The following is a 24,844-nucleotide window of genomic DNA, read 5'->3' on the forward strand; positions in this document are numbered from 1 at the left end:
TGTCATTGTGTACCATTACCTTCCTTTTTCAAGAGAGAAATGGAGAGAAACACATTAACGGGTGAGCACAGCAAAGACGGTATTTCTGGAATAATGGAGAAGTGATTATCCAACAAGCACTTTTTGCACGTAAGGATGTATTGCCTTTAAAGCCACGCGAGTATTTACTTGAAAAGGTGCCAAAAAAAAAAAAAAAAAAAGAAAAGAAAAGAAAGAAAAGAAAAGAAAAGAAAAGAAAAGAAAAGAAAAGAAAAGAAAAGAAAAAGTGCCACTGGCAAAAGTATATATAGACTATTGCTTCGGGATATCTGGTCTACCTGCCTGATTTGACAGGAGAGTGAAACTGTAGCACAGAACGAAGGGAACAGCCTGGGTCAGACCGTCAGATCAGCAGCATCAGGACCAGTCACCAAGCTGCCAGATGCCCAGTTACCCAGGGGTGATCATTTCGCTTCCTCCCACGTTCCATCTCCTCCACCTGGCTCACCGCGGCCCAGGTGCTGGCTCTCACTTCAGGCGCACTGCCCAGAGGTGAGCTGGGTACACAGCTCCAGGGCAGTTCCCGGACACCCTACTCCACCCGCTCACCTGGCAGGTGGTGGATCCGTCTGACAACTACCTCCTGGACGAACCTTCCACCCTGTGGGGCGTGGGTTCCTGCGGGCGTGGGCAGACGTTCTGTTTGCTGAGCTGCACAGTCTAAGCACAGCCACGATGGAACGGAAGTTCCAGACAAAAACCGCACAGAACCCCAAACTCCACCTTTCAGTGGTCAAGAGACACTGAACTCCTGTGGACCCAGGATTAAAACCCTTGTTCTGTGGATACATTTCGTAAGTGAGCTTCCTAGCTGTACTGGCGGCAGTAAAAGAGAATGTAAACAATGCCTTATGAATGAATTTCCTTAGGAAACCCACTGTAAAATTTTTTATTAGGAAAGAATTCCTATTTATTTAATACTGAACTTTGGCCCACTTTGAGGTAGACTGTCAAGCACACCAATTGAGGGGGCTCTGTTTCTCACGTCCGTGCCTTGAAAATAATTGTGGCACAGTGCTTGCCTGCTACATACTGTTAATGTATGTGAAAGGAGATCTTTAAAGCAAGAATTTCATTCTGGAATTAAACTGTATTATAAGTTATGAGTGGTGACGTTGTGAATGTAATTTTGTGAAAATTATCTTAGTCAAACTTTGCATAACCTTAATGACAACCGATGCGCCTTAAAATGACCCCCCATCACAGACTCTGCCACATTGCTAATCAAATCTACTAAAAAAACTAGAGGCCTGGTGCATGAATTCATGCATGGGTGGGGGTCTGACCAGCCTGCCCTAGGGCCAGGCCAGCTGGGAGGAGGAGATGCGCTTGTGGGGGGGGGGGGGTGTGGCCCGCCCTACCCCCTGGTTGAACTCCCAATTGAGGGAACAATTTGCATATTAGCCTTTTATTATATAGGCTATATCAAACCCATTGGCATGGCTCAGTGGTTGAGCATTGACCTATGAACCAGTTTGATTTATGGTCAGGGCACATTGCCCAGGTAGCAGGCTCAATCCCCAGCGTGGGGCGTGCAGGAGGCAACCAATTGATGTGTCTCTTTCACATTTAGAGAGTGTTTCTCCCTGCCACACTCTCTAAAAATCAATGGGAAAATATCCTCAGGTGAGGATTAACAAGACAAAAAAAGGAAGGAAGGAAGGAAGGAAGGAAGGAAGGAAGGAAGGAAGGAAGGAAGGAAGGAAGGAAGGAAGGAAGGAAGGAAGGGAAATTGGATTTCCCACATTCCGGGAGGAGGCGCCGCGCAGGGGAAGCCTGGGGTCCTTCTGCGCACACGTGCCCTCCTAGGAGGCCGGCAGCACCCAGGGCGACCCATGGGGCACTGGGCACCTGGGTGCATCTGCACAGGACTCCGTCCCTGGCTGCCTCCGGGGCGGGATGCTTGGAGAGGGGAGCTGCGGCTGAGCAGCCACTGCGGGGAGGCGGGGGGGGGGGGGGGGGGGGGGCGCGGGGGGGGGGGGGTGTAAGGAGATGAGCCTCCCTGAGCCTCTGGGACCCTAACGAATCCATCTCCCCACAGGAACTGGCCTTGGGCCCAGGAGCAGCGAACTGCGGCTCAGAAGCACCAGGGGAGCTTTTCAAACCAGGTTTCCCCGCACCGTGTGTGCAGAAAGCCCCCAGGCGGCCTGCGCACGGCTGGGGCCGGGCTCGCTCCTCTGCCGGCTGGGAAGGTGACTCCCACCAGCAGCCTGGGTGGGGGGGCGGGGGGGAGACACACCGCTGAGAGGCGCGGTGACAGCTGGAGGAAGGAGTCCCCTGGCTAACCGCCCCTCCCTCTGGAGCCTGGCACTCCCATGGGATGGCTGCAGGGCCCGCAGCCACAGCTGGGCCACCAGCTGCCCGGGCCCTGCGCCCCCAGAGGCAGAGCCTCCTGCAGCTCCTGAACTTGGCCCAGCGCCTCCGTGCGCACCGCACACCGGGGAGGGCTTCCTCCCGCAGAAACGCTGAGCGCCCGAGGGCAGGGCCCGAACCCAAGGCTCTGGGTCTGTCACCCAGGGCTGGTGCCCGCACCAAGGAAGCCCCCACCGCCCGCTCCGGTGGTGGCTGTCACCCTCGGTCCCTGAACAGGAAACCAGCTCCGAGCGGTTGCAGGGACTCTGGGCCCATGGTCCTCCCCACGCTCTCCCTCGTCCCCACACCTTCTCTCCCTCTTTTTTTTTTTAGGATGTCTTTTTTTATATATATATATTTTTTATTGATTTTTTTTACAAAGAGGAAGGAAGAGGGATAGAGAGCTAGAAACATCCATGAGAGAGAAACATCGATCAGCTGCCTCTTGCACACCCCCCATTGGGGATGTGCCCGCAACAAAGGCACATGCCCTTGACCGGAATCAAACCTGGGACCTTTCTGTCCGCAGGCCAACGCTCTATGCACTGAGCAACACCGGTTTCGGCACACCTTCTCTCCCTCTGCCAGCCACCACCCAGGCTCTGCGGTCAGGAGACAATCCCTAATGCGTCTAAGGGCGGTCATTTGTAGGACCCACCTAGGCCCAAACCAGCCTGGGGGGGGGGTCTCCTAAGAACACCTGGCACCCACAGGGTGAGGGTTTCGCACACTTTGGCGTCTGGCGCACACAGGCTGCCAACGGACAGCTGGGTGATCCTGGACCCACTTCGCGCCTGTGGTCCGGGCTCAGTTTTCTCGGCTGTAAAGTGGGGACGATCACGTTTGCCAGGAGGAGGGTGAGGAACTGGGAGAAGGCCCCCGTGGCCAGCCAGCAGGGAGTCCTAGCAGGTGGCAGCTGGTACTCAGGCAGCAGGCACCACCCTCCTCACCCACCCCACACACCAGATTCCAGCCCGCCCAAACCTCCAAAGTGCGCCCCCTCCTGCCTCGCTCGCCCCCCTCTGTCCCCACAGGCCGCCCCGGAGGACCAGTGACCTGCGATGCGGCTGGAGGCACCATGCAAAGTCCTCACCCCCATCCCAGGGTCCCTCAGGAATAATGAACAAGAAGTCACTTCCCTATTCCTCATCCCAGACTTTCTTAATTAACATCAAATATTTGCACACGCTCTAAGGCCTATAAACCTGCATTACTCACGGGGAGAAAAACACACACATCCCCCCCCCACCTCTCCCAGCCCCCCCTCACCCCCACCCCTGCTTAGAAGCAAAGACAGTGAGTGTGGATGGAGGTGGCCCAGTCAAACCCCACAGGAACGACCTTGAACTTGGAGGAGAAACGACCTTGAATTTGCGCAGCACCGGGGTGAGCAGGGGAAGTGAACGGCCCACCCCTCGGTGTGTGGGGGCGGGAGGGATGAAGTGCACAGTCTACCCCAGCCCCACCCTGCCAGCAGGAAGTGGCAGGCTGCACCCGCTGGTAAAACCCTGAAATCCTCCAGCACATTGGGGACCAGCTGGTTGCAGAGCCCTCTCCCCCAGCGGCCCGCCCTCAGCGCTGCCAGGCGCCCCCAGGCTCCAGCAGGGGACGCGTTCACGTGGGGCACCGTGGCGGCTTCCAGAAAGTACCCTGACGGGTGCCCAAGGTTAGACCTGCTCACCAGCACCCCTGGGCAGCGGGGAGGGGCATGAAAAGTGCAAACAACGTTCTGCGGGATTCAGAAGAGGGACCGGAACTCAATGTTCGCTGAAGGAGAGAGAGGGAGGGGAGGGACCCACGGAGGCAGGTGGCAGTGGCTCCAGGGTCATGTCCCTCCCTCTGGGACACTCAGGTCACCCTGCCCAGGCTCCTCCCCAACCAGGGGAGAGGAAAGTCAGTGCTAAGCTCTCACTCTAGCCCCAACGAGGCCACCAAAGGAGCTCAGGGCTGCGCTCCCTGCAATGCCCCCCGATTCCATGCCCCTTCTAGTAAGGCACCCCGTTTTCCTACGGGGCATCCTCAGCCCTCCCTGCAGGGGCTCCAGGGGCCAGCATGTTACCTAGGGCACGGCACTCAGCACCCAATCTTCCAGAACCAATAGTTGCTTCCAGAACAGTCATGTGATTCTAGGTGGCCAATAAGAGTCTTCTTTAGATTCAAGAATGGGCATGTGGCTAGGCCCGTGTGGCTCAGTGGTTGAGAGTCAACCTATGAACCAGGAGATCTCCATTCCATTCCCCCGTTAGGGCACAGGCCTGGGTGACAGGCTCCATCCCCAGTAGGGGGAGTACAGGAGGCAGCCAAACAATAATCCTCTCTCATCATTGATGTTTCTCTCTCTCTCTTCACTCTCCTTTCCTCTCTGAAATCAATAAAAATACATATATTTTTTTAAATACACTGAGCCATGTTGGCCACAGAGGAGCCTCTCTGTGCTCTGTGCTGCCGCTCACGGGGCGTCTGAAACGGGGCATCGCTTCCTGGCAGCGTGAGGGGAGCCTCCAGGCCTCAGACTCCTGCGGCTTCTCACCCCTCCGCCGCCCTCAAGGGCAGCTGCTGCTTGTGCAACGGGAGGCGTCCCTGCTTCCTGGCCCGGGCAGCGGGTTCTGTGTGCAAACGCCTGTTCTCCCCCTGCCCAGCCAGCCGGCCCCAGGTGCGTTCACACGCAGCATCGTGTTGTTTTGTTTATATCTCATTCATTTCTGTTTTTAAAATTTAATATACTTTATTGATTTTTTTTTTTTTTTACAGAGAGGAAGGGAGAGGGATAAAAAGTTAGAAACAACGATCAATTGCCTCCTGCACACCCCCTACTGGGGATGTGCCCGCAACCAAGATACATACCCTTGGCAGGAATCAAACCTGGGACCCCTGAGTCCGCAGGCCGACGCTCTATCCACTGAGCCAAACTGGTCAAGGCTATATCTTACTCATTTTTTTAAAAATATATTTTTATTGATTTTTTTTACAGAGAGAGAGAGAGGGATAGAGAGAAACATCGATGAGAGAGAATCATCGATCAGCTGCCTCCTATACACCCCCTACGGGGTCTGTGCCCACAACCAAGGTACATGCCCTTGACCGGAATCGAACCCAGGACCCTTCAGTCCGCAGGCCGACGCTCTATCCACTGAGCCACGCCGGTCTCGGCTATATCTTACTCATTTCTAAGGAAAGAGCATCCTGCAAAGGGAGGACGATTTCAGGAACAGCCTCGAGTCTGGATTTCTGGCCGCAGCTTTCACTCACCGTGCGGCCCTGGCCAGCCACCCCCGCCCCGGTGCAGGGCCGGTCCTAGGTGGCTGCCTGCTGCCCCGGGTGACTGACCACCCCTTGGGCAGATGCCCTCAGACCCCGCCAGCCCTGGGCTCCTGCTCTGCAGTCTGGGCATCAGGCCTGAATGGGAGCCCCATGCTCAAGGTTCTCCTCAAAGGCCTAAGACCTCTGACAGTCACCTTGAAATTACTCACTGTTCCTCAGGGGGCCAAACAGGACTCTGCGGCACTCAAGTCCCTATGGCCCTGCACCACATGATGATCATGTAAGGCCCACAAGACTCCTTTGCTGTCAGATCTCCGTCCAAAGTTATACCATGTCCCATGGACGGCTGTCAGGGAGGGGCACAGTGGCCTGCTGCCCAGGTAGAAGGACCCCGCCCCCGCCAATGACGCCCCACGGCTGGGTCAGAAGAGACCTTCCCAGCCCCCGCAGGTAGGCATCCATCTACAAACCAAACCTGTGTGTGCTCCAGCTCCCCCTCCCCAGCCCACCCAGGGGGGGGTCTAGACTCGCTCAAACAAGGGGGAAGCGGAAGTCCCAAGCAGACGCTGGGCCAAGGTGGTGGCGGGCCTGCGGGGGGAAGACCGGCCTGGGAGGAAGCCCAGGCTCGCCCGCCACGTGTCTCAGTGTTCAGCTTCCTGCCTGGTGGTTTATATTCCAAGCACCAACATCGGGTCTCACCCTGCGAATGCCCCCTTCCCCCCCACATACACACACCTGGTGGTGAGAGTGCAGGAGGGAGTGGGGCTCAGGCCTCCGGCCCTCTGGCTATTTGTGCATTGGCTGCGGGCTCCGGCTGCAGAGCCTGGGAGATCCCTCCTCCAGCTCCTGGGGGTGCAGCAGTCCCAGGCGGCCAGGCCTCCTCCGCCTTAAAAGCCAGCACCTTCAGGTCTCTGCTTCTGACCCTCTGGTCCCTCAGCGCACCCCTTCCCTGACTGTGACCCTCCCGACCCCCTTTTACAAAGACCCTTGGGATTTCACGGGGCCCATCCGGACCCAAAGCCAAGGGAACGGAGCAGGTGAGACTCTCAGGGTAAGAACTGGGCATCACCATCCCCCCTCAGCAGCTCACTCACTTCTCGGAGAGCTTAGGTGCCATCCCCAGGGCGTTCCTGCAGATCAGACTAGCGGGGCCTCTACTCCCTCTCTCTTCACACCGACTTCTATCCCGACTCGACACCCCAGCCAGCTCCTGGCTCCCCGTCTCCCCGGGGACCAGAGTGCCATCTGCCTCCCTGTGATCAACTCACTGTTGGGGACCTCATGTCCTCTGTCCCCTCCCCCCAGCTCCCGGGGAACATTTGTAGGATCTGATGAAGATCTAAGCCTGTGATGGAAACAAAGAATGGGTTCCTGCTAATGGAACGCCAGGCAGTCATTCATTCATTCATTAAATAGATATTTCCTGAGCACCGACGGCATGCTCCGTGTGAGGGCAGAGACGCAGGCGTGAACACAGGCCAGGTCACAGCCCTCTCAGGCCTGACTGTGAAACAGTGTGACAAACATGCGGTGTCCTTGTGGTGGATGGATGGATGGATGGATGGAGTGCAGAGAAGGTGGCTGTGGCTCAGTGGCTGAGCGCCGACCTATGAACCAGGAGGTCACGGTTTGATTTCCACGCCCCAGTTGCAAGCTCAATCCTCAGGGGCGTGCAAAGGGCAGCCGATCAATGATTCGCTCTTATTGTTGATACCTCTGTCTCTCTCTCCCTCTCCCTTCCTCTCTGAGATCAATAAAAAAAATTTTTTTTCAAAAGAAAAGATGGTGTCCCTATGGTGAATGGGTGGATAGATGAATGAACTGCAGAAAAGATGGTACCCCTTTGGTGAATGGACGGATGGGTGGATGGATGGATGGACAGGACACATGGCCTGTTGGGAGATGGGGTAGCCATACAACTCTTCACTCCCAGGTCCCTGTCAGCTACTGGGGATCCCTGCCTTCACTGACTCTCCTTTCAACACCCCCGGGGCAGGAGAAACAGATGGAATGAGCCCCCTTTTACAGCCACTGCTGGCTTCCTCATTAAAGTCGAGGATTTGTGTTTACTCAGCATCTAGGAACACAGAAGAAAAAGAAAAAAAAAGTGTTTAAGAGAAAGCAGATGAAATGTGGGTACGGACCAGCTCATAAAACCAGGGGGAAGGCTGGGAGCTGGTGGCTCTGATTAAACAGACGTGCGGAGAAGTAGGGCACGGGAATGTGCGCCGCGGGGTTCCCGGCGCAGCGTGCACCTGGGCTTCCTGCAGGATTGACTGGTCCCGGGGAGAGGTCTGCGGAGCTCCTGCGGCCACGCAGCTCACGTGGCCTTCCCTCCCGGCCCTGCCACGAGGCTGTCACGGAGCTTCCAGACGGCCTGAAGCCCTCGCCGGTTTGGCTCAGTGATAGAGCGTCAGTCCAAGGACTGAAGGGTCCCGGGTTCGATTCTGGTCAAAGGCGCATACCCTGGGTTGCAGGCTCAAGACCCTCTGGCCCTGGTCAGGGAGCAGGTGGGAGGCAACCAATCGATGTGTCTCTCTCACAAAGATGCTTCTCTCTCTCTCTCTCTCTCTCTCTCTCTCTCTCTCTCTCTCTCTCTCTCTCTCTCTCTCTCTCTCTCAAAATTAGTGGGGGAAAAGTACCCTCGGGTGAGGATTAACAACAACAAAGAAAGACTGCACTTAAGTCCCGCGCACTTGGGGGTTAGTTGGGGACAGACAGCCTTTGGATTGTGGGCTCCGATGAAAAGAGCCTCCCTAATGAAGGGTCAGAGACGGACCCTTCTAGAACATTCCCTGTCATCTCGCCTTGCAGGGCTGTCTCCTCATGGGGCCACTGCCCTAGATCCTGGCCAAGGTCCCCTCCAATGGCTGCTTCCCCCAAACCCCACCCTTCCTGGGTCCAGGCGGGAACGTGGGGTGTAGAGATGTACCTCTCTTCTGAAACGCAGCCGGGAGTCTGGGCTGGATGGAACCTGAGTGGCAAAGACGGGGGGCGAGGAGCCCCAAGGAACCCCCAGGAGTTCCCTGGAGAAGAATCACTTCCCAGGGATCAGAGCGGGAAATGAGGGGTGACACCCCGGGCCAGCCTTAATGGAACCCAATGAACGAGTTTCCACAGCCGAGGGCAGCAATGGGGGGGTGAAGGGGAGGGTGAACATGAGCCCAGAAAGCAGCCCGTGCCTTTTATGAAACCTCCATCACTGCTTTCAACTGGCTCCCCCAGGCCTTCACTGGCTCTGCACGGTTTTCAAAGAAAATAATCCTGAATAGACACGATTCCCTAGCCCACATGTGTCAAACACAAGGCCCGCGGGCCAAATCCAGCCCGCCAGGCCTTGCAATGTGGCCTGTACCGCGCTGTCATCACTGCACTCCGCTGTCAGTTTATGACATTGTCAGTTTATGACTGTTTAGTAAACCATTCGGCCCGCGATTTAGGCTGGATTTTAGATTTTGGCCCCTTCTCTGATTGAGTTCGACACCCCTACCCTAGCCCCACACAGAGTGGCCACCCTCCTGCCCCCTCCCCCCCTCGGAGAGGCAGGGCCTTCCTGTCAGACAAGGCTGCAACCTGGGCTCCTCTGTCCCAGCGGCTTCCTCCCCGGGTCTGCCCTGGGCAGGTCCAGCGCTCTCTGCCCCTGAAGCCAGAGCCCGTCTCCCCGGCCTGGGCCCACCTCCCGAGGCTGAGGCCCAGCGACCATCACAGAGCTCCCTGGAAACAGCCTGGGTTCTAACACCAGAGCGGAGTCCATCCCGGGTCAACTCCGAGCTGCCCTGGACTCACAGCCGCTCTGCGCATGAGGGATCAAGAGCAAAGCACACCAAGGCCTGCTCCTCCAAAGCGGAGTCCGTCCCCCTCACACCTTGTAGTTCCAGGAATGCTGGAATACCTATTTTTATTTTTTATTTTTGCTTATGCTGTTCCCTTTCTCTAAAATGCTGTTCCCAGCACTGGCCTTCACATTCAGTTGAAATGGTCCCCTTCGCTATCATCCTTCACCGGCCCCTCCAGATCCAGCTGGACAGGCTCTGAGTGCATGAGCCTGGCCGAGCCCGGCGCTGATCTGGCTGGACACCCTCCAGGCTAGCGTCTCCGATAATGTCTTGCTCCCAACACTATTTTTAAAACGTTACTGTGCAAGATCTAGAATGTATAAAAAGCACCTAAAGAATCATCAAACCACCTCTTATCTCACCATCCAGCTTAAGGAGTAAAGTCTAGTCACTACCAAGTCCCCTGGGTGCCCCGTCCCCACACACCACTCACCCCAGTTCCCCAGGGGTAAGCCCTGCCATGCATTTCTTTACATTTTACTACAGCAGACGGTGCCCCCATAAAGAATGCATATCATTGTCTTGCAAACGTTGAAATTTCTATAACCTGAGCAACGGCTTGTTTTTATGTCCATCTCCTCCACCGTGCAGGCCCCTCTGCCTCCTGCAAATGGCCCCTAGCCCAGACCTGGGCACACGGCTCATGCTTCATGCACGCGTGTAGGAAATGCAAGGCCAGCCTGACTGCTGTGGCTCAGGGGTTGAGCATTGGCCTCTGAACCAGGAGGTCAGGGTTCAATTCCTGGTCAGGGCACATGCCCAGGTTGCATGCTCAATCCCCTGTGGGGGGGCGTGCAGGAGGTAGCCGACCCATGATTCCCTCTCATCACTGATGTTTCTATTTTTCTCTATCTCCCTTCTTCTCTGAAATCAATAAAAATATTTGTAAGAGAGAGAGAGAGAGAGACCTATTACCCAGGGCCTCACACACACCCAAGTGCATCCTCCCCACGTCTAAGGGATGCTTTGTAGGAACCTGGTTATTACTTAACAGAAAGGAGTGAAAGGGGAGACGGAATACACAGAGGCACGCCATCACACAGCTTCGCCAGAGGGGCTTGCTGGAGGCCAATGGCAGGGCTGGTTACACACCGCAGGGGCCAGGCCCCAGGAGCAGCGGACACCCACGCCCGCAGGTAATTAAAGCTGGAGCTGCCTTTTCCAGCCCGGCTCAGCACCGCGGGCCGCCGGGAGGGCTCTGAGCTGAGCTAGTCCCGCTGGCAGGCGGTGATGTGGGGGATTAAATGAGATGATGGATGCGGTGGGGGTCCTCTCCCGCCTGCAGCTTCTTGTTCTGCCTCTGACCCGGAAACAGCGAGGAGGAGAAGGAGGAGAAGGAGGAGGAGGAGGAGGAGGAGGAGGAGGAGGAGGAGGAGGAGGAGGGGACCCTGCCCCACTCAGCTGGGTCAGTCCAGGACCCGGGGGCAAGCAATGGGAGGCTGGGTCCCTCCCTCCTTCCTCCAGAGCCGCAGGGCGGCCTGAGGTACACGTGGCTTCCTCTGGGGGGCGCTCAGGAGCACCCCGCCCAGACCCCAGGCAGGGGAAGGGGATGGGGAAGAAGGGGGATTTTCTGGACATGCAATCCACGCCTGTGTGAGATGTTAAAGATGGGTTCCTCTTTCCCATCTCCTCATAGGAACACACATACACACAGAGTCAAACTATGAATCTTGGCACCCGAAATAGCTTAAAATATGGCCATTTGCATTCTCCTCCCGAGGCAGAAAATGAATTCGTGGCCTTATTCATCAGAGGTGCGCCTGGTGCCCACGGTCCCCGCCTTTCGGATTCTGTGCCTCCCGAGCGTGCGGCTGAGGAGTGTCGGGCGCCGGGGAGGAGGGAGCCGCATGCCTGCAAAGACCTCCGCAGAAAGCGACGTTTTATTTTATGTTTAAATATATTTTTATTGATGTCAGAGAGGAAGGAGAGGGAGTGAGGGAGAGAAACACCAATGAGGAGAGAGAATCTCTGAAGGGCTGCCTCCTGCACGCACCACAGCCTGGGCAAGTGCCACACCGGCTGGGCCAAAGCGACATTTTCTTTTTTGTTTGTTTGTTTGTTTGTTTGTTTAAATATATTTTATTGATTTTTTACAGAGAGGAAGGGAGAGGGATAGAAAGCTAGAAACATCAATGAGAGAGAAACATCGATCAGCTGCCTCTTGCACACCCCCTACCAGGGATGTGCCCGCAACCAAGGTACATGCCCCTGACCGGAATCGAACCTGGGACCCTTCAGTCCGCAGACCGACGCTCTATCCACTGAGCCACACCGGTTTCAGCGCGACATTTTCAGTACCATCCAGGCTGTGGGGAGCCTGGTGCTCCCTGAACGATCAGAGCTCAGCCACCCACCCAGTCAGCATCGTCTGCACCCATTTCTCCCTGCCCCTGGCGGCCCAGCACGGAGTGCGGGCAGAGGGAGACTCTGCCCCTGCTCCATGGAGGTCAAGTGCACCCCGCTCTCCGGACGTGCAGGAGGGGGGAGACGCGAGTACTGTGGACATGAGGTTACCGGTCCTCTCTGGGAACACACAGGACAGCAGCTCACCGCTGACCCAGAAGCCCCCTCTGCTCGGACCCTTACCCAGACAAGGCCACCCACCAGAAAACTACTGTGCTTGCCATGGCTACCAGCCCGCGGCTGTCACTCACCCTGCCTTCCCCCAGGATAACGTCCACGGGACCTGAAGGGAGCTGCTGGTATTGGGGTCCCTCTGGATGCCCTCAGCCCCAACAGCTTCTAACCAGGGGCGAGTGTTTGATTCTGGAAGAGGCACGTGACCTCCCTCGACCCCACGTGACCACACGTATCAAATGCTGACAATGATATCTTCTCTCTCGTAGGCCCCGCGGGGTCTGATCCCTGACAGCTATTGTAGTTAAGAATTGCTAACAAGCCGAAACCGGTTTGGCTCAATGGATAGAGTGTCGGCCTGTGGACTGAAAGGTCCCAGGTTTGATTCCGGTCAAGGGCATGTACCTTGGTTGTGGGCACATCCCCAGTGGGAGGTGTGCAAGAGGCAGCTGATCGATGATTCTCTCTCATCGATGTTTCTCTCTATCCCTCTCTCTTCCTCTCTGTAAAAAAAATCAATAAAATATGTATTTTTTTAAATCGCTAACAAAAAAATAATAAAAAAATAAAATGAAATAAGAATCGCTAGCTCTCTCTCCTGCGGCCTGGGCTGTGTGTTGGTGAGTTTGGTCTGTTCCTTGCAGAACACTTACGAGGGGATCAGGACGCTGGTCTCTTCCGTCCCTGGAAACAGAGGAGTCCTAGTTCCTCAGAGGAGAAGGGAGGAGGAGAGAGGAGGGGACGGGGTGAAATGACAGAACCGCATTACAGAAAGCGTGTCAGAGAGAGAGAGGAAGAGAGCCTCCAGCCACCTCCACACCCTTTTTGTGTGTTTCCTTCCAAGCTTTTCCCTAAAAATGACTGCTTTCCTCGGCTCCCTCCCAGCCTCTGAGTGACGGCAGTATAACCGGTGCGAGAATCAGTTACTGTCAGACACCCCGGTGGTTTCTGATTTCTTTTGTTCCTGTGAAGAGCTTTTTTAAAAAATGTATTTTTATTCATGTCAGAGAGGAAGGGAGAGGGAGAAACATCAATGATGAGAGAGCATCGTGGATCAGCTGCCTCCTGCACACCCCTCCCTGGGGATCACGCCTGCACCCTGGGCTCACGCCCTGACCGGGATTTGAACTGTGACCTCCCGGTTCCTGGGTCGACGCTCAACCACTGAGCCACACCAGCCGGGCATAGTGTGAAGATCTTGGTGTAGCCCTGTGTCCACAGAGAAGTCCCCCAGAGACGGGCTCTCTGGGCTGCTCTTTGGAGGATGCCGTGGGCCACCGGCAAGGAGCTGCGGGTGCCCGCGAGGGTGACACCTTCCCGGGCGCCGCGCGGGGAGCACACCGCCCCCGCTGGGTTTTCTGCATCCCTGGCTCTGCACATCGGCGTTTCGGAGTCTCCCTGATGGAGTACCAGCTCCATAAGGCACGGGGGCCAGCTCCCTGCGGGCAAAGACGCCCGCCTCCTGCCCCCCGCCGCTGGCTAATAGGATCCGAACAAAAGCTCGGGTTTCCTTTCTCTCAGCGTTAAGCGCCCAAGGTCTCGGGACAAAGATGTTTACGTGGAGAGCAGCATTTCCCAGCCACGCTCCGGTCACGGTCGCAGGGACAGGCGCCTGGGGGGGGGGCGGGGGACACGCTGAAGGCCAGACCTTGTTGATTCCGCATTTGCTTCAGCGAAGGTCAGGCCAGAAGCATGCAAATGTCTTTCCACACTTCCCCTGCCTCCCGCCAGTTTCACCACCGAAACCAGGAAACCAGGCGTTGAGAAAGGGTGCTTGGGAAAGAGCTGGTCCCCTGGAGGCAGGGCCTCGGGGAGGGGGTCACCTCCAAAGGCTGGGTCCCCCCACCCCCCGCCCTGTGGGCCCAGGAGCCCCTTTCTGATCAACCCCACAAAGGGGCACCTCCCAGGGGCTCAAGGGCAGGCATAAGGGTTCGAAACAAATCTAGAAGCTCTTGGGACCAGAGAGACTGCTTTTACTCAAACCCAGTGAGTCAGACCTCGCCAGGCCAAGGGCGGCTGCGCCCTTCCTGTCCGCTGGGTCTCCCAGCCCGGAACAGCTGTGTCCCCCCGAAACCCCCTCCAAAGTAATCACACTCGAGAGGGGAGACCCCAGAAATCACTATGGCACACGTGTCCTATTTGTCACCAGCCACTGGGATGGGACGACTGCGCAGTCTGAAGACGTCCCTGACACGCGACAACACCGACGTTCCTCTCTCTCTCCTCCCTTCCTCTCTCTCCAAAAATCAATTTTAAAATCTTTAAAAAAAAAAGATAAACAAAGTAAACATTGCCCAAACTCGATAAGGAAAACCTGTTATTTATTTGGGGAAGACCAACAAAAATACCCCAAATCACAAAGCCCCCACAACACGATGTTGATGGGCGCTGCGTTATTAGAGAGGCTTTGGTCTGGGCTGAAAACGCCTGTGCAAAGGATCAGACACGCAGCCTCACGCCCAGTTCCTGCTCCTCCTGCATCCACCGGCTGCTCTGTCTATCGTCTGGCATCCAGCGAGTTCCCTGCTACCGTCAATCCTAGTCAGAGGGCATCTCCCATTCCTGAGTGACGAGGAAGGGCCAAGCGCTGGGCTCGACTTAGCCCAAGGTCCCGCCTCCCCCAAGCTGGGCCTTAGCCCAAGGTCCCGCCTCCCCCAAGCTGCTCAGGCCCGTAAGGACTTGTGTTGGGTAGCAGTGGGGCTCAGTAGTCATTCCTTACCTGGACCCATCACATCGTAGGTACTCATAGTAAGGCCTCGCGCATAGTAGGTACTCAATTACTGTGGCTGACAAGCAGGGAGGGCCCGATTCCTCCACAACAAACTGAACTCTGACAGCCAGGAAGGCAGGTTCAGAAATGACTGGAAGAGACCACTGTGTGCTCACGAGCAGGACTCTTTGATCTGTACGTGCCTCTTGGTCCCTGGGGCCCCGGGAGCTCAGAGCAGTTACCCAAAACCAGAGTTCAGAGCAGACATTTTAGGATGTTATTGCCCGAGTTTCACTTCCACATTGACTTCTGAATTCTACTTCAACTCTGGTTTTGAGCAAAGCTGGCGCCAGGGCACAGACTTGCCTGAGTCTTCAGACTCCTCTCCAGAGTCCCAGCCCCCAGGGCTGCATGGGTCCAGGGACTCCAATTCCTGGGCCCCTCGTAGACCCCAGCTCTAAGCCAGGCACATTCAGACATTTTCTGAGTCAAGAACCACAACAAGACACAAAAACAGGCACCCGGATGCCATTTGCAAAAGACTGTCCAGTTACAGAGCCAGATGTGAACAGAGACGTACCTGGCCCCAAAGCCCCTGGTTCCTCACCCCACCACAGTCCCCTTTCAGAGGAGAACCCCAGAGGGGCCAGCCCCAGGGTTCAAGTTTGCAGAAAGCCACACGGTTTGAAATTATCCTAAAGAAATACCTGCCCTGCCATCAAGTTCATACCCCATATCTCTGCCGGAAGGATAGCCCTGGCCCAGAATTAGCACCGGACAATCGGTCCTCGCCCACCTGTGACTATGTCTTGGGGGAGGGGATACATTTTTGGAGATTTTTTTTGCCAGGGGCTGTGGCTAGGAGCTTTTATGCATATTAGCTCACCGAGTCCTCCAAACGTCTAGGAGGCAGGTGAGATCAGCCCAGTTTTACCCGTGACAGTTCTGGCTCACCCAGGTGCCATGATTCAAGGTCACACAGTCATGGAGGGGCAGGGCCAGGGTCCTTCCGCACCTCAGTGCAACAGTGTCTGCTGGACCAGCACTGAGTTTAAATTCTGAAGAGAGCCCCTGGCCAGCCAGAGACCCTCTAAAGCAGACGAGTAAAGGATGGAGCTTTCTTCCCCTTTCGGCCCTGCCTCTTCCCATCCTTAACTCCTGGGCAGGACTGCACTTCACTGTCCTCCCCCCTTATTTATTTTATTTTATTTTATTTATTTATTTATTTTTTTTATTGATTCCAGATAAGAAGGGAGAGGGAGAGATAGATAGAAACATCAATGATGAGAGAGAATCATTGATCAGCTGCCTCCTGCACACCCCCTATTGGGGATCGGGCCTACAAACTGGGCATGTGCCTTCAACTGGAATGGAACCTAGGACTCTTTAGTCCACAGGCCAATGCTCTATCCACTGAGCAAACCGGCCAGGGCTGCCCTCCCTCTTCTTGTCCAAGGACACTGGTGGGGAGAGGAGGCCCTTAGTCTCTGACATGGTGTCTCTCTTATCCGGTGCTGGGCCTCCTTTTCTCCGTGGACCTAAGGGCTTAGGCTCCCGCCAAAGGAAGGGCAGGGGCAGAGGAATCGTTGGTGCTGGGAAAGGAAGTCCAGTCCCAGCATCCCCATGGCCTCAGAGCCTCATGGGCAGACACCATGGAGCCTGTGAAAGCCTGGCTTGGGGGCCAGAAGACCTGGGTTCCAGTCCTGACTCAGCTTCTTGGGCAAGATGCTTCCTTCCCCCTCTGGGTCCCGGTTCTCTCATCCGTTACATTAAAAATACTGGATGTCTGCCCGGCCGGCTTGGCTCAGTGGTTGAGCATTGACCTATGAACCAGGAGGTCACGGTTCGATTCCTGATCAGGGCACATGTCCAGGTTGCCAGCTCCATCCCCAGTGTGGGGGGCGTGCAGAAGACAACCGATCAATGATTCTCATCACCGATGTTTCTATCTTTCTCTTCCTCTCCCTTCCTCTCTGAAATCAACAAAAATGTATTTATAACTAAAATAAAGTAATGATACTGGATGCCTACAACCTGGAACTGTGAGCATGAGGTCCCACTCAGTCCTTCCAGACCACGGTCACGTGGGCGGCCCGGCAGGCTCATGCTCTCCCCTTTCTTGCCCGCCAGCTCCTCCCCACCTCGAGCTCCGGGAGAGTCCTGCAGGGCTAACGAAGCGGAGCTCCTCTCAACCCCTCCGGGCTCTCCCGCGGCCTGTGGCCTCTGTCTTCCCGTCATGCGTGTCTTGGACAAGTCTGCCTCCTCCACTAACTGAGCCATCAGCTGCCTCAGGAACCTCCGGTGTCACATTCAGACCTGGATCCTCAGTGTCCATCCTGGTCCCGAATGAAGGAGGGGAGTGGGGACCGCCCAGCTCCCCCTACTCAGAGTGGGACCACGCACGCAGCAGAGCGCGGGAAGAGCGCAAACGCCATCACGTGGAAAAGGGTTAGAAATGCGTGAACTTGGCCCACCCCGGGGCTCTGATTCAGAGTCTGCAGGGGGATCCCCGAGATTTAGGGGACGGTACACTCCAGTGTGGGAAGCACTGCTCCAAACTCCCTCCCAGCTCTGAGGTGTCCCTACTCACATCCCTCACACTGGGCAACCAAAAGCCTCCCAGTTCCCTGGCCGGGTTGCTAAATGGTTAGAGCATCGTCCCATATGCCAAAAGGTCACAGGTTCGAGTCCCAGTCAGAGCCGGTGCAGGAGGCAAGCGATTGATGTTTCTCTCTCACACTGATGTTTCTCTCTTCCTCCCTCTCTAAAAATTAATAGAAACATGTCCTTGGGTAAGAACTTTAAAAAAAAAAAAAAGCCCCCCATTTCTGGGCCATTGCAGGGCTCAGGAACCTTCCAGAAGCCTGCCAGTGACTCACAAGCGGATCTGAAAGGTGCAGCCCAGGGTGATTCCTGGCACGGGTGACCCATTGGCCCAGATGGCTTTCAAAAATGTCGCTTTGCAACCAACATCAGCTTCCACCTTGGTCCTGTGGGTTTGGCTGCCCTCACCTTCCCGCCCTCCAGCCCCCACACATGAGGGACTGCACAGCTGCCACCCCGACAGCAGAAACCAACAGCCCGCCCCACTGGCCCCCCTGGGCCCGCCCCGTCCCTCCCTCAGTCTCCACCCTGACATCCCTCCCGCGGGGAAAGGAAAGGAACCCTTCCAAAACCCCGTTTCGGCGTTTTAATAAACCCTGCCATTCCTCTAATGGCTTCAGATGATCTTAAATATTTATAAAAATCACTCTCAGCAATGCTTCATTAAACAAATGTCCTCGCCGACTTGGCTATTTGTGTGTTCCTGAGCGCCTGGCTCCTCCCCGCAGCAGATGGCAGCTAGGAAGTCTTTGCGAAGGAGGGAGAGACATCAATGGGAGAGGGAGACTCCGGGGGGCCCCAGGGGCTCCACCTGACGAGCTCTGCGCCCCATCTTTCCGTCCCAGGAATGCTGCCCTGCGACCACCAGCCAGCAGCGGGTTTGAGAAAGCTCAGAAGCCGGAACTTGAGTCTGGGACGAAGCTGACAGCCACAGGCTGGACTCCTTGAGGAGACTGGGGCCCTACAGGCGGAGGGACAGCCTGGCTGGCGTCGCTCAGGGGTTGAGCATCGACCTATGAACCAGGAGATCCCGGTTCGATTCCCAGTCAGAGAACATGCCCAGGTTGCAGATTCAATCCCCAGGAGGGGGCATGCGGGGGGGGGGGGGGGGGGGGCAGCTGATCAATGATTCCCTCTCAGCATGGATGTCTCTATCTCTCCCTCTCTCTTCCTCTGTGAAATCAATGAAGATATAAAAATTTTTTAAAAAGAATAACAACATTTTTTAAAGGTGGAGGGACAGGACCATGGGACTGGGGGAGGGCCCAGAAGAGCCCAGAGGGTGGGAGGAAAGTCACCAGCATTTGCTGAGCACCTACTCTGTGCCATGCACGGGGCCGGGCGGACCTCCATCCTGCCTCTGCGTTGCTCTTCACTAAAGCCTTGCAGGTGGAGATTATTCGTCCTCACCTGAGCGGTGAGAGACTCTGAGAGAGAGAATCTTGCCCAGGGTCACAGAGCACGGAAGTAGCAGAACCAGGAACCAGAATGGGAACCCAGGCAGTCTGGCCCCCACGTCCATATGCATGCTGCCTCTAGAAGTAGAAGCGAATAGAGGAAAATAAGATGGACCTTAACCTTATGTATCCTTGGCTACAAAATCGTCTTCCTCCCAACTGGCTGAGGCCAATCACCCCTTCCCTTTAAGACTGCCAGACTTGCCGAAACCGGTTTGGCTCAGTGGACAGAGCGTCGGCCTGTGGACTGAGGGGTCCCGGGTTCGATTCTGGTCAAGGACATGTACCATAGTTGCGGGCACATCCCCAGTGGGGGGTGTGCAGGAGGCAGCTGGTCGATGTTTCTCTCTCATCAACGTTCTGGCTCTCTTTCTCTCTCCCTTCCTCTCTGTAAGATATCAATAAAATATATTAAAAAAAAAAAAAAAAAAAAGACTGCCAGACTTGCCAAGCCAGCATGGCTCAGTGGTTGAGGACCTACGAACCAGGAGGTCACAGTTCGATTCCCAGTCAGGGCACAGGCCCGGGTTGTGGGATGGATCCCCAGTGTGGAGCCTTCAGGAAACAGCCAATCAAAGATTCTCTCTCATCATTGATGTTTCTATCTCCCTCTCCCTTCCTCTCTGAAATCAATAAAAATATATTATTTAAAAAAAAAAAAAAGACCATCAGATTTCACTGCCAAAGTTCTTTCTTTTTTATTTGTATTTGATTTAGAGAGAGAAAGAGAGGAGGGGGAGGGGAGAGAGAAACATGTATTTATGCATTCACTGGGTTGATTTCTGTATGTGCCCCAACGGGGGATCGAACCTGCTGAGCCCAGCCAGGGCCAACTGCCAAAACTCTACGGAGGCGACAGGTCCCTCTGAGAACCCGGGGGCGTCAGGCCTCCGCGGGAAGGAGTCGCCGCGAGTGTGAGAAGGTATGACGCCGGTGTCAGACACAGAAAGAGCCGACTTTGTGAGGGAGAGAGAAAGGGACCCTCTACCCTCAGAAATGGATGAGGAGCAGGATCGCAGTGATTCCTTCTCCTTCCTCAGGCCTTCAGCACATGTCCCCACCCCGACAGGGAGAAAGGAAAAGAATAAAAGTGCCCCCCAACCCCCACTCCATTTACTTCTCCGGAGAAGGTGTAGTTCAAGTTTACGGAGGGAGGAGTGGTTCTGGCCTCTGCAATGCTTGGACTCGTTGAAAAACAGCGAAAATGACTCTTTTTTGTTGTTATTGTTAATGCTCACCTTAGAGCGAGTGGAAGGCCCCGGAACCGGGCGCGGGGGTTGTGCTGGGATCAAGTCTGCATCCAAGGTACGTGCTCTTGACTGGAATCGAACCCAGGACCCTTCAGTCTGCAGGCTGATGCTCTCTCCATGAGTCAAATCAGCTAGGGCGCTACGATAATTACTCTTGATGATAATAACAGTCCTGATGACAATAGCCATTTATGGGGGCCTGTGCTAAGGGCCTCACTCACCCGATCCCAATGAGCAAAACCACCCCACCATCCATGATCCCATCTCTTACTAGGAAACCAGTGAGAAGGCAGATGGTGAGGTGGGAGTGCTTTGCCTGTGGACAGGTGAGGGAAAGAGGGCTGTGAGGGGTCGGTGACCTGTCTAAGGCTTCCTGGCCAGCCTTACGGCCTAAAGGGTAACAGTCTTAAACCTGACTTCTCTCCGACACGGCGCTGCCTCCATGATGCTCGCAGGAAGACGGTTGCAAGGAAGATGGCCGAGTCCCGGACGGCGAAGCCACAGGCAATCAAGGAGACAGGGGAAATGCTGGAACTGAGGCCCCAGCCCCTGGCTCCCGCATCCCCCAGGGGTCCCTCCTGTCACAGCGCTGGACCCTGAGGTAAGAGCTGGCAGAGACTGGGGTTGCACAAGGGGAAATCTAGACACACTTGGGAGGAACCGCCAGAGAACAGTGTCAAGGTCACCTACAGGCCAGTGCGCTGACCTTGGGGTGGAGACAGAATGTACCTCCGAGGAGAGCAATGGGGAAACCTTTCCCCTTTTGTTCCTTCTGCCAGAAACCACGGACCGCGTGCCCGCCTATGCCAGACAGCCTGCCAGGCGCCAGGACACACAGAGGCCATTCAGATGGCGCCAAAGCCCATAGGAATCTGCCCCCTACCGGCTGAGGGTCCTGGGCCAAACCCTACACTCTCTCAAGTCTCAGCAAAGGAGAATAAGGCTGTTCCTCAGGTAACCATGGCCACACCACATTATGTATATAAATAAATTTACATATGTATGTATATAAATTATTGGTATCAGAGAGGAAGGGAGAAGGAGAGAGATAGAAACATCAATGATGAGAGAATCATGGATCAGCTGCCTCCTGCACACCCCACACTGGGGATTGAGCCCACAACCCGGGCCTGTGCCCTGACCGGGAATCGAACCGTGACCTCCTGGTTCATCGTCGACGCTCAGCCACGGAGCCACGCCGGACGGGCACCACGCCACAGCTTATAAACGATCCTGCACTGGCTCCAGCTGCAGCTGGCCGGGCAGAGGTGCCTGCCGTTGCCCTCAGGCTCGGCTCCTGCCCTCCAGAGGTGACACACGCACAGCTGGGCACCCCAAAGGGACACAGAGCCTCTGGAAGCCGAGAAAGAACGAGAAAGGACGGCCGTCGGAAAAAGCGAAATGACTTGAAGATCTCCCGAAGCGAAGGCAGACAGGCACGCCGGGCCTTTGTCTGAGGGCCATTCCAGGAGCCGCCGGGCACGAAGGCACCCTCACCTCCCCTGTGCACCCTCACCTCCCGAAGGCACCCTCACCCCCGCGGCCCGTACGCTCCGCCCCTCCAGGGCTCTAGAACATGCAAATCACAATGTGCCTTTCCCTCCCTCCCTCCCCCCCGACTTGCAGGAAGAGAGCCCAGGCCAGCTGACCACTTCTGCATGCCCGCCACGGGGGAAAACCCACTCGCCCCGCTTCCTCCGCGTTTACAGGAACCCCTGGGCCTGGGAACCCAGCCCGGCTGTCAGCCTGGCAGCCCGCCTGGGCCTCGGCCCGCGCCAGGCATCTGGCCCCGGCCATCAGAACCAGGCTTCCCCGCCACTTCCACCCGATGGATGCCCTCTCCCGGGGAGGGGCAGGCGGGAAGCCAGCGCCAGCTCCTCTTCGCCAGGAGTCTCCCTCTTCCCAAGGCAATCCTCCTCCTGGGCAGGGAGGGGCCGCACACAGACCCCAGGTGGCTGAACGTGGCTCTCCGGGGATGGCGGGGATGGCGGGATGGAGGTGACGGAGCGAGGAAGACAACTCTGTGGAGCCACACCCACTCACCTCTCCAAATTCACATCCACTTATTCATCTCCCAAACGCCCACGGGGACCTCCCTGTGCCCTGGGCACCCCTGCTTGGCAGTGGGGAGCCAGAAAGGAACAGTGCCTGACCACACTTTCCCTGACCGCACCCCTCCTGGCCTTCAGGAAGTCCAGGCTCACTTTCTCTAGAGCCAACTCAAGGCGACCCATTTTGCAGACCCAGCAGCGCCTGAGGCTCAGAGAGGGCCAGCGACTGGCCCAAGGTCACACAGCCATTCCGCGGCAGAACCAGGAATTCAACCAGAGGGGCAAAGTCCACCTGGCACTCCTCGCGGCACCTTCCGCTCAATTCCTCCCCTCCCCCCCCCCCCCCCCCCCCCATTTCTGGCAACCAGGTGGGAATCCAAGACCGCCGGGGAAGTCCTCGCTTCCTCTTTCCTCCCACCCCAACCCAGGACGCAGGTTCGAGCCCGGGAGTGTGTGTGTTCCAGCCCCAGAAGAGCCCTGCAGGCTACCGGGGCCGCCACCCACCGCGGGCTGACCGTGAACTTCCATTTAAAAATAAAGAGAATGGAAAGGAAGATAAAGGGCAAAGAGGAAGTGCTCCTTCAGCAGGGCGGGTGCTCGCCCCAGGAGGAAGTCTCGAGGCCCGTGGAGACTCCGCTCCCCCCTCCAGTTCCTCAATTCTAAGCGGCTGCTGGCCTCGCCAGCCCCGGATGGAAGTTCGCCGGGGAGCTGGCCCGCGCCGGGTCCGCCCTGCGCCCTCACCTGGCCGGCGGGGGGCGGGGACGGCCGGCCGGAGCCCCCCTTCCCGGCGCGGGCTCCGCGGCGCGCTCCCCGGGCTGGAGGGACCCGCGTGCGCCCCCCGCGCCCTCCCCCCTGCCCGGCCCCGAGCATCCTCGGGGCCCCGCGGCCTCCCCGCTGCGGCGTCCCTCCTCCGCCCCCCAACCCTGCGGCGTCCCTCCTCCGCCCCCCAACCCTGCGGCGTCCCTCCTCCGCCCCCCAACCCTGCGGCGTCCCTCCTCCGCCCCCCAACCCTGCGGCGTCCCTCCTCCGCCCCCCAACCCTGCGGCGTCCCTCCTCCGCCCCCCAACCCTGCGGCGTCCCTCCTCCGCCCCCCAACCCTGCGGCGTCCCTCCTCCGCCCCCCAACCCTGCGGCGTCCCTCCTCCGCCCCCCAACGCTGCGGCGTCCCTCCTCCGCCCCCCAACCCTGCGGCGTCCCTCCTCCGCCCCCCAACCCTGCGGCGTCCCTCCCACCCAAACCCCCCAAACCCCCCAACCCTGCGGCGTCCCTCCCACCCAAACCCCCCAAACCCCAGCGGCGTCCCTCCCACCCAAACCCCCCAACCCCAGCGGCGTCCCTCCCACCCAAACCCCCCAAACCCCCCAAACCCCTGCGGCGTCCCTCCCACCCAAACCCCCCAAACCCCCCAAACCCCAGCGGCGTCCCTCCCACCCAAACCCCCCAAACCCCAGCGGCGTCCCTCCCACCCAAACCCCCCAAACCCCAGCGGCGTCCCTCCCACCCAAACCCCCCAAACCCCAGCGGCGCCCGGCGCGGCCCGGCGCACCCGCCTCTCCCCGCACCAGCGCGCGCCCTGCACCCGCGCCTCCCGGCCCGCGGCTCCGGGCGGACACGTACCTGGGGGCCGGGCTCCGGGCGGGGGGCGGCGGGGATCGGGGCCGGGGGGCGGCGGGCGCGGGCTGGGCGCGGAGCCTCGGGTCGCAGCGCCGTTTCCGGGTTGGCGGGCGCACGTCACGGCCACAGGTTCGCGAGCGGCCCCGCCGCGGCGGCAGCGGCAGCGGCAGCGGCCCGGGCGGGCGGGGGCCGGGCGAGAAATCGCTATAAAAGGAAGCGGCGCGGCGAGGAGGAGGAGGAGGAGGAGGAGGAGGAGGAGGAAGAGGAAGCGCCGCTTACCTTCGCCGAGCCCCGCCGCCGGCGCTCGCACAAAAGGAGGACGCCCGCCCCCCGCCCGCCCAGCGCCTCCCCCCGCGCACCGGCCCCGCGTCAGCGCCCGGGGACCGCCCCGCGCAGGCCCGCACCCCAAAACGGGGGGTGACGCGGTGCCGATCGGCTCGGGCGCCCCCCGAACACGGGCGCCGGGGCCTGGGGCCGGGGTGACCTTGGGCGAGTCACCGCCGCAGCGCCCGCGGCCCGGCGCCCTCCCGGCGCGGAGGAGGGCACCCCGGCTCCGGGAGGCGCAGAGGGAGGGCCCGAGGTCACGGCGGGCCGGGCAGGGCGCCAGTCGAACCCGAGTCCCCTGGCCTTCCGGGCCAGCACGTTCCGTGCCAGGCAGGGCCCGCATCCCCTCACCTGCGCGCTGGGGATGAGGGTGAGCCGGGTCCGGCCCTCCCCGCAGCGGGGTCAGGGGGAGCGTGTGCATCCAGAACATGCACTCCTCCCCGGACCTGTGCAGAGGGCCTGCTGAGTGCCGGCGGTGCCAGGCCCTGGGGGCACAGCGGAGCCTAAACAGGTCCCTGTGGGGTGGGGGGAGAGGGGGGGGCAGCAATAACAGTAGAGTGGCTTAGTGCCAGGAGGAAATAGAGCTGGACCGGGGAGGGGGTGTCTGTGCTCTCCGAAGGGGCTCCCCAGGACTTTCAGTCCAGAGATTCCCAGACAATAAGCTCCTCGCTGTAATTACAGCTTCCGGAATAACGGGGACCCACCTTCCCCGGGGTCTGAACCAGCAAAGATGGCCCTTTCCCCCATCTAACGGGACCGCCGAGGCCCTA

At 57.8% G+C, this 24,844-nt stretch overlaps 1 protein-coding gene across 1 annotated transcript in view; it reads right to left on the reverse strand.

The window, feature by feature from the left end:
• Positions 1 to 24,280, reverse strand: part of CYRIB (CYFIP related Rac1 interactor B) — a 103,703-nt gene extending 79,423 nt beyond the window's left edge. Inside the window, exon 1 of the mRNA XM_084864731.1 lies at positions 23,754 to 24,280. The gene's annotated coding sequence lies outside the window, so the exon portion shown is untranslated. The remainder of the gene's footprint in view (positions 1 to 23,753) is intronic.
• Between the last annotated feature and the right edge of the window lie 564 nt (positions 24,281 to 24,844).

This window comes from Pipistrellus hanaki, assembly GCF_964339955.1.
Source record: "Pipistrellus hanaki genome assembly, chromosome: 17".
Classification (NCBI taxonomy): Eukaryota; Metazoa; Chordata; class Mammalia; order Chiroptera; family Vespertilionidae; genus Pipistrellus; species Pipistrellus hanaki.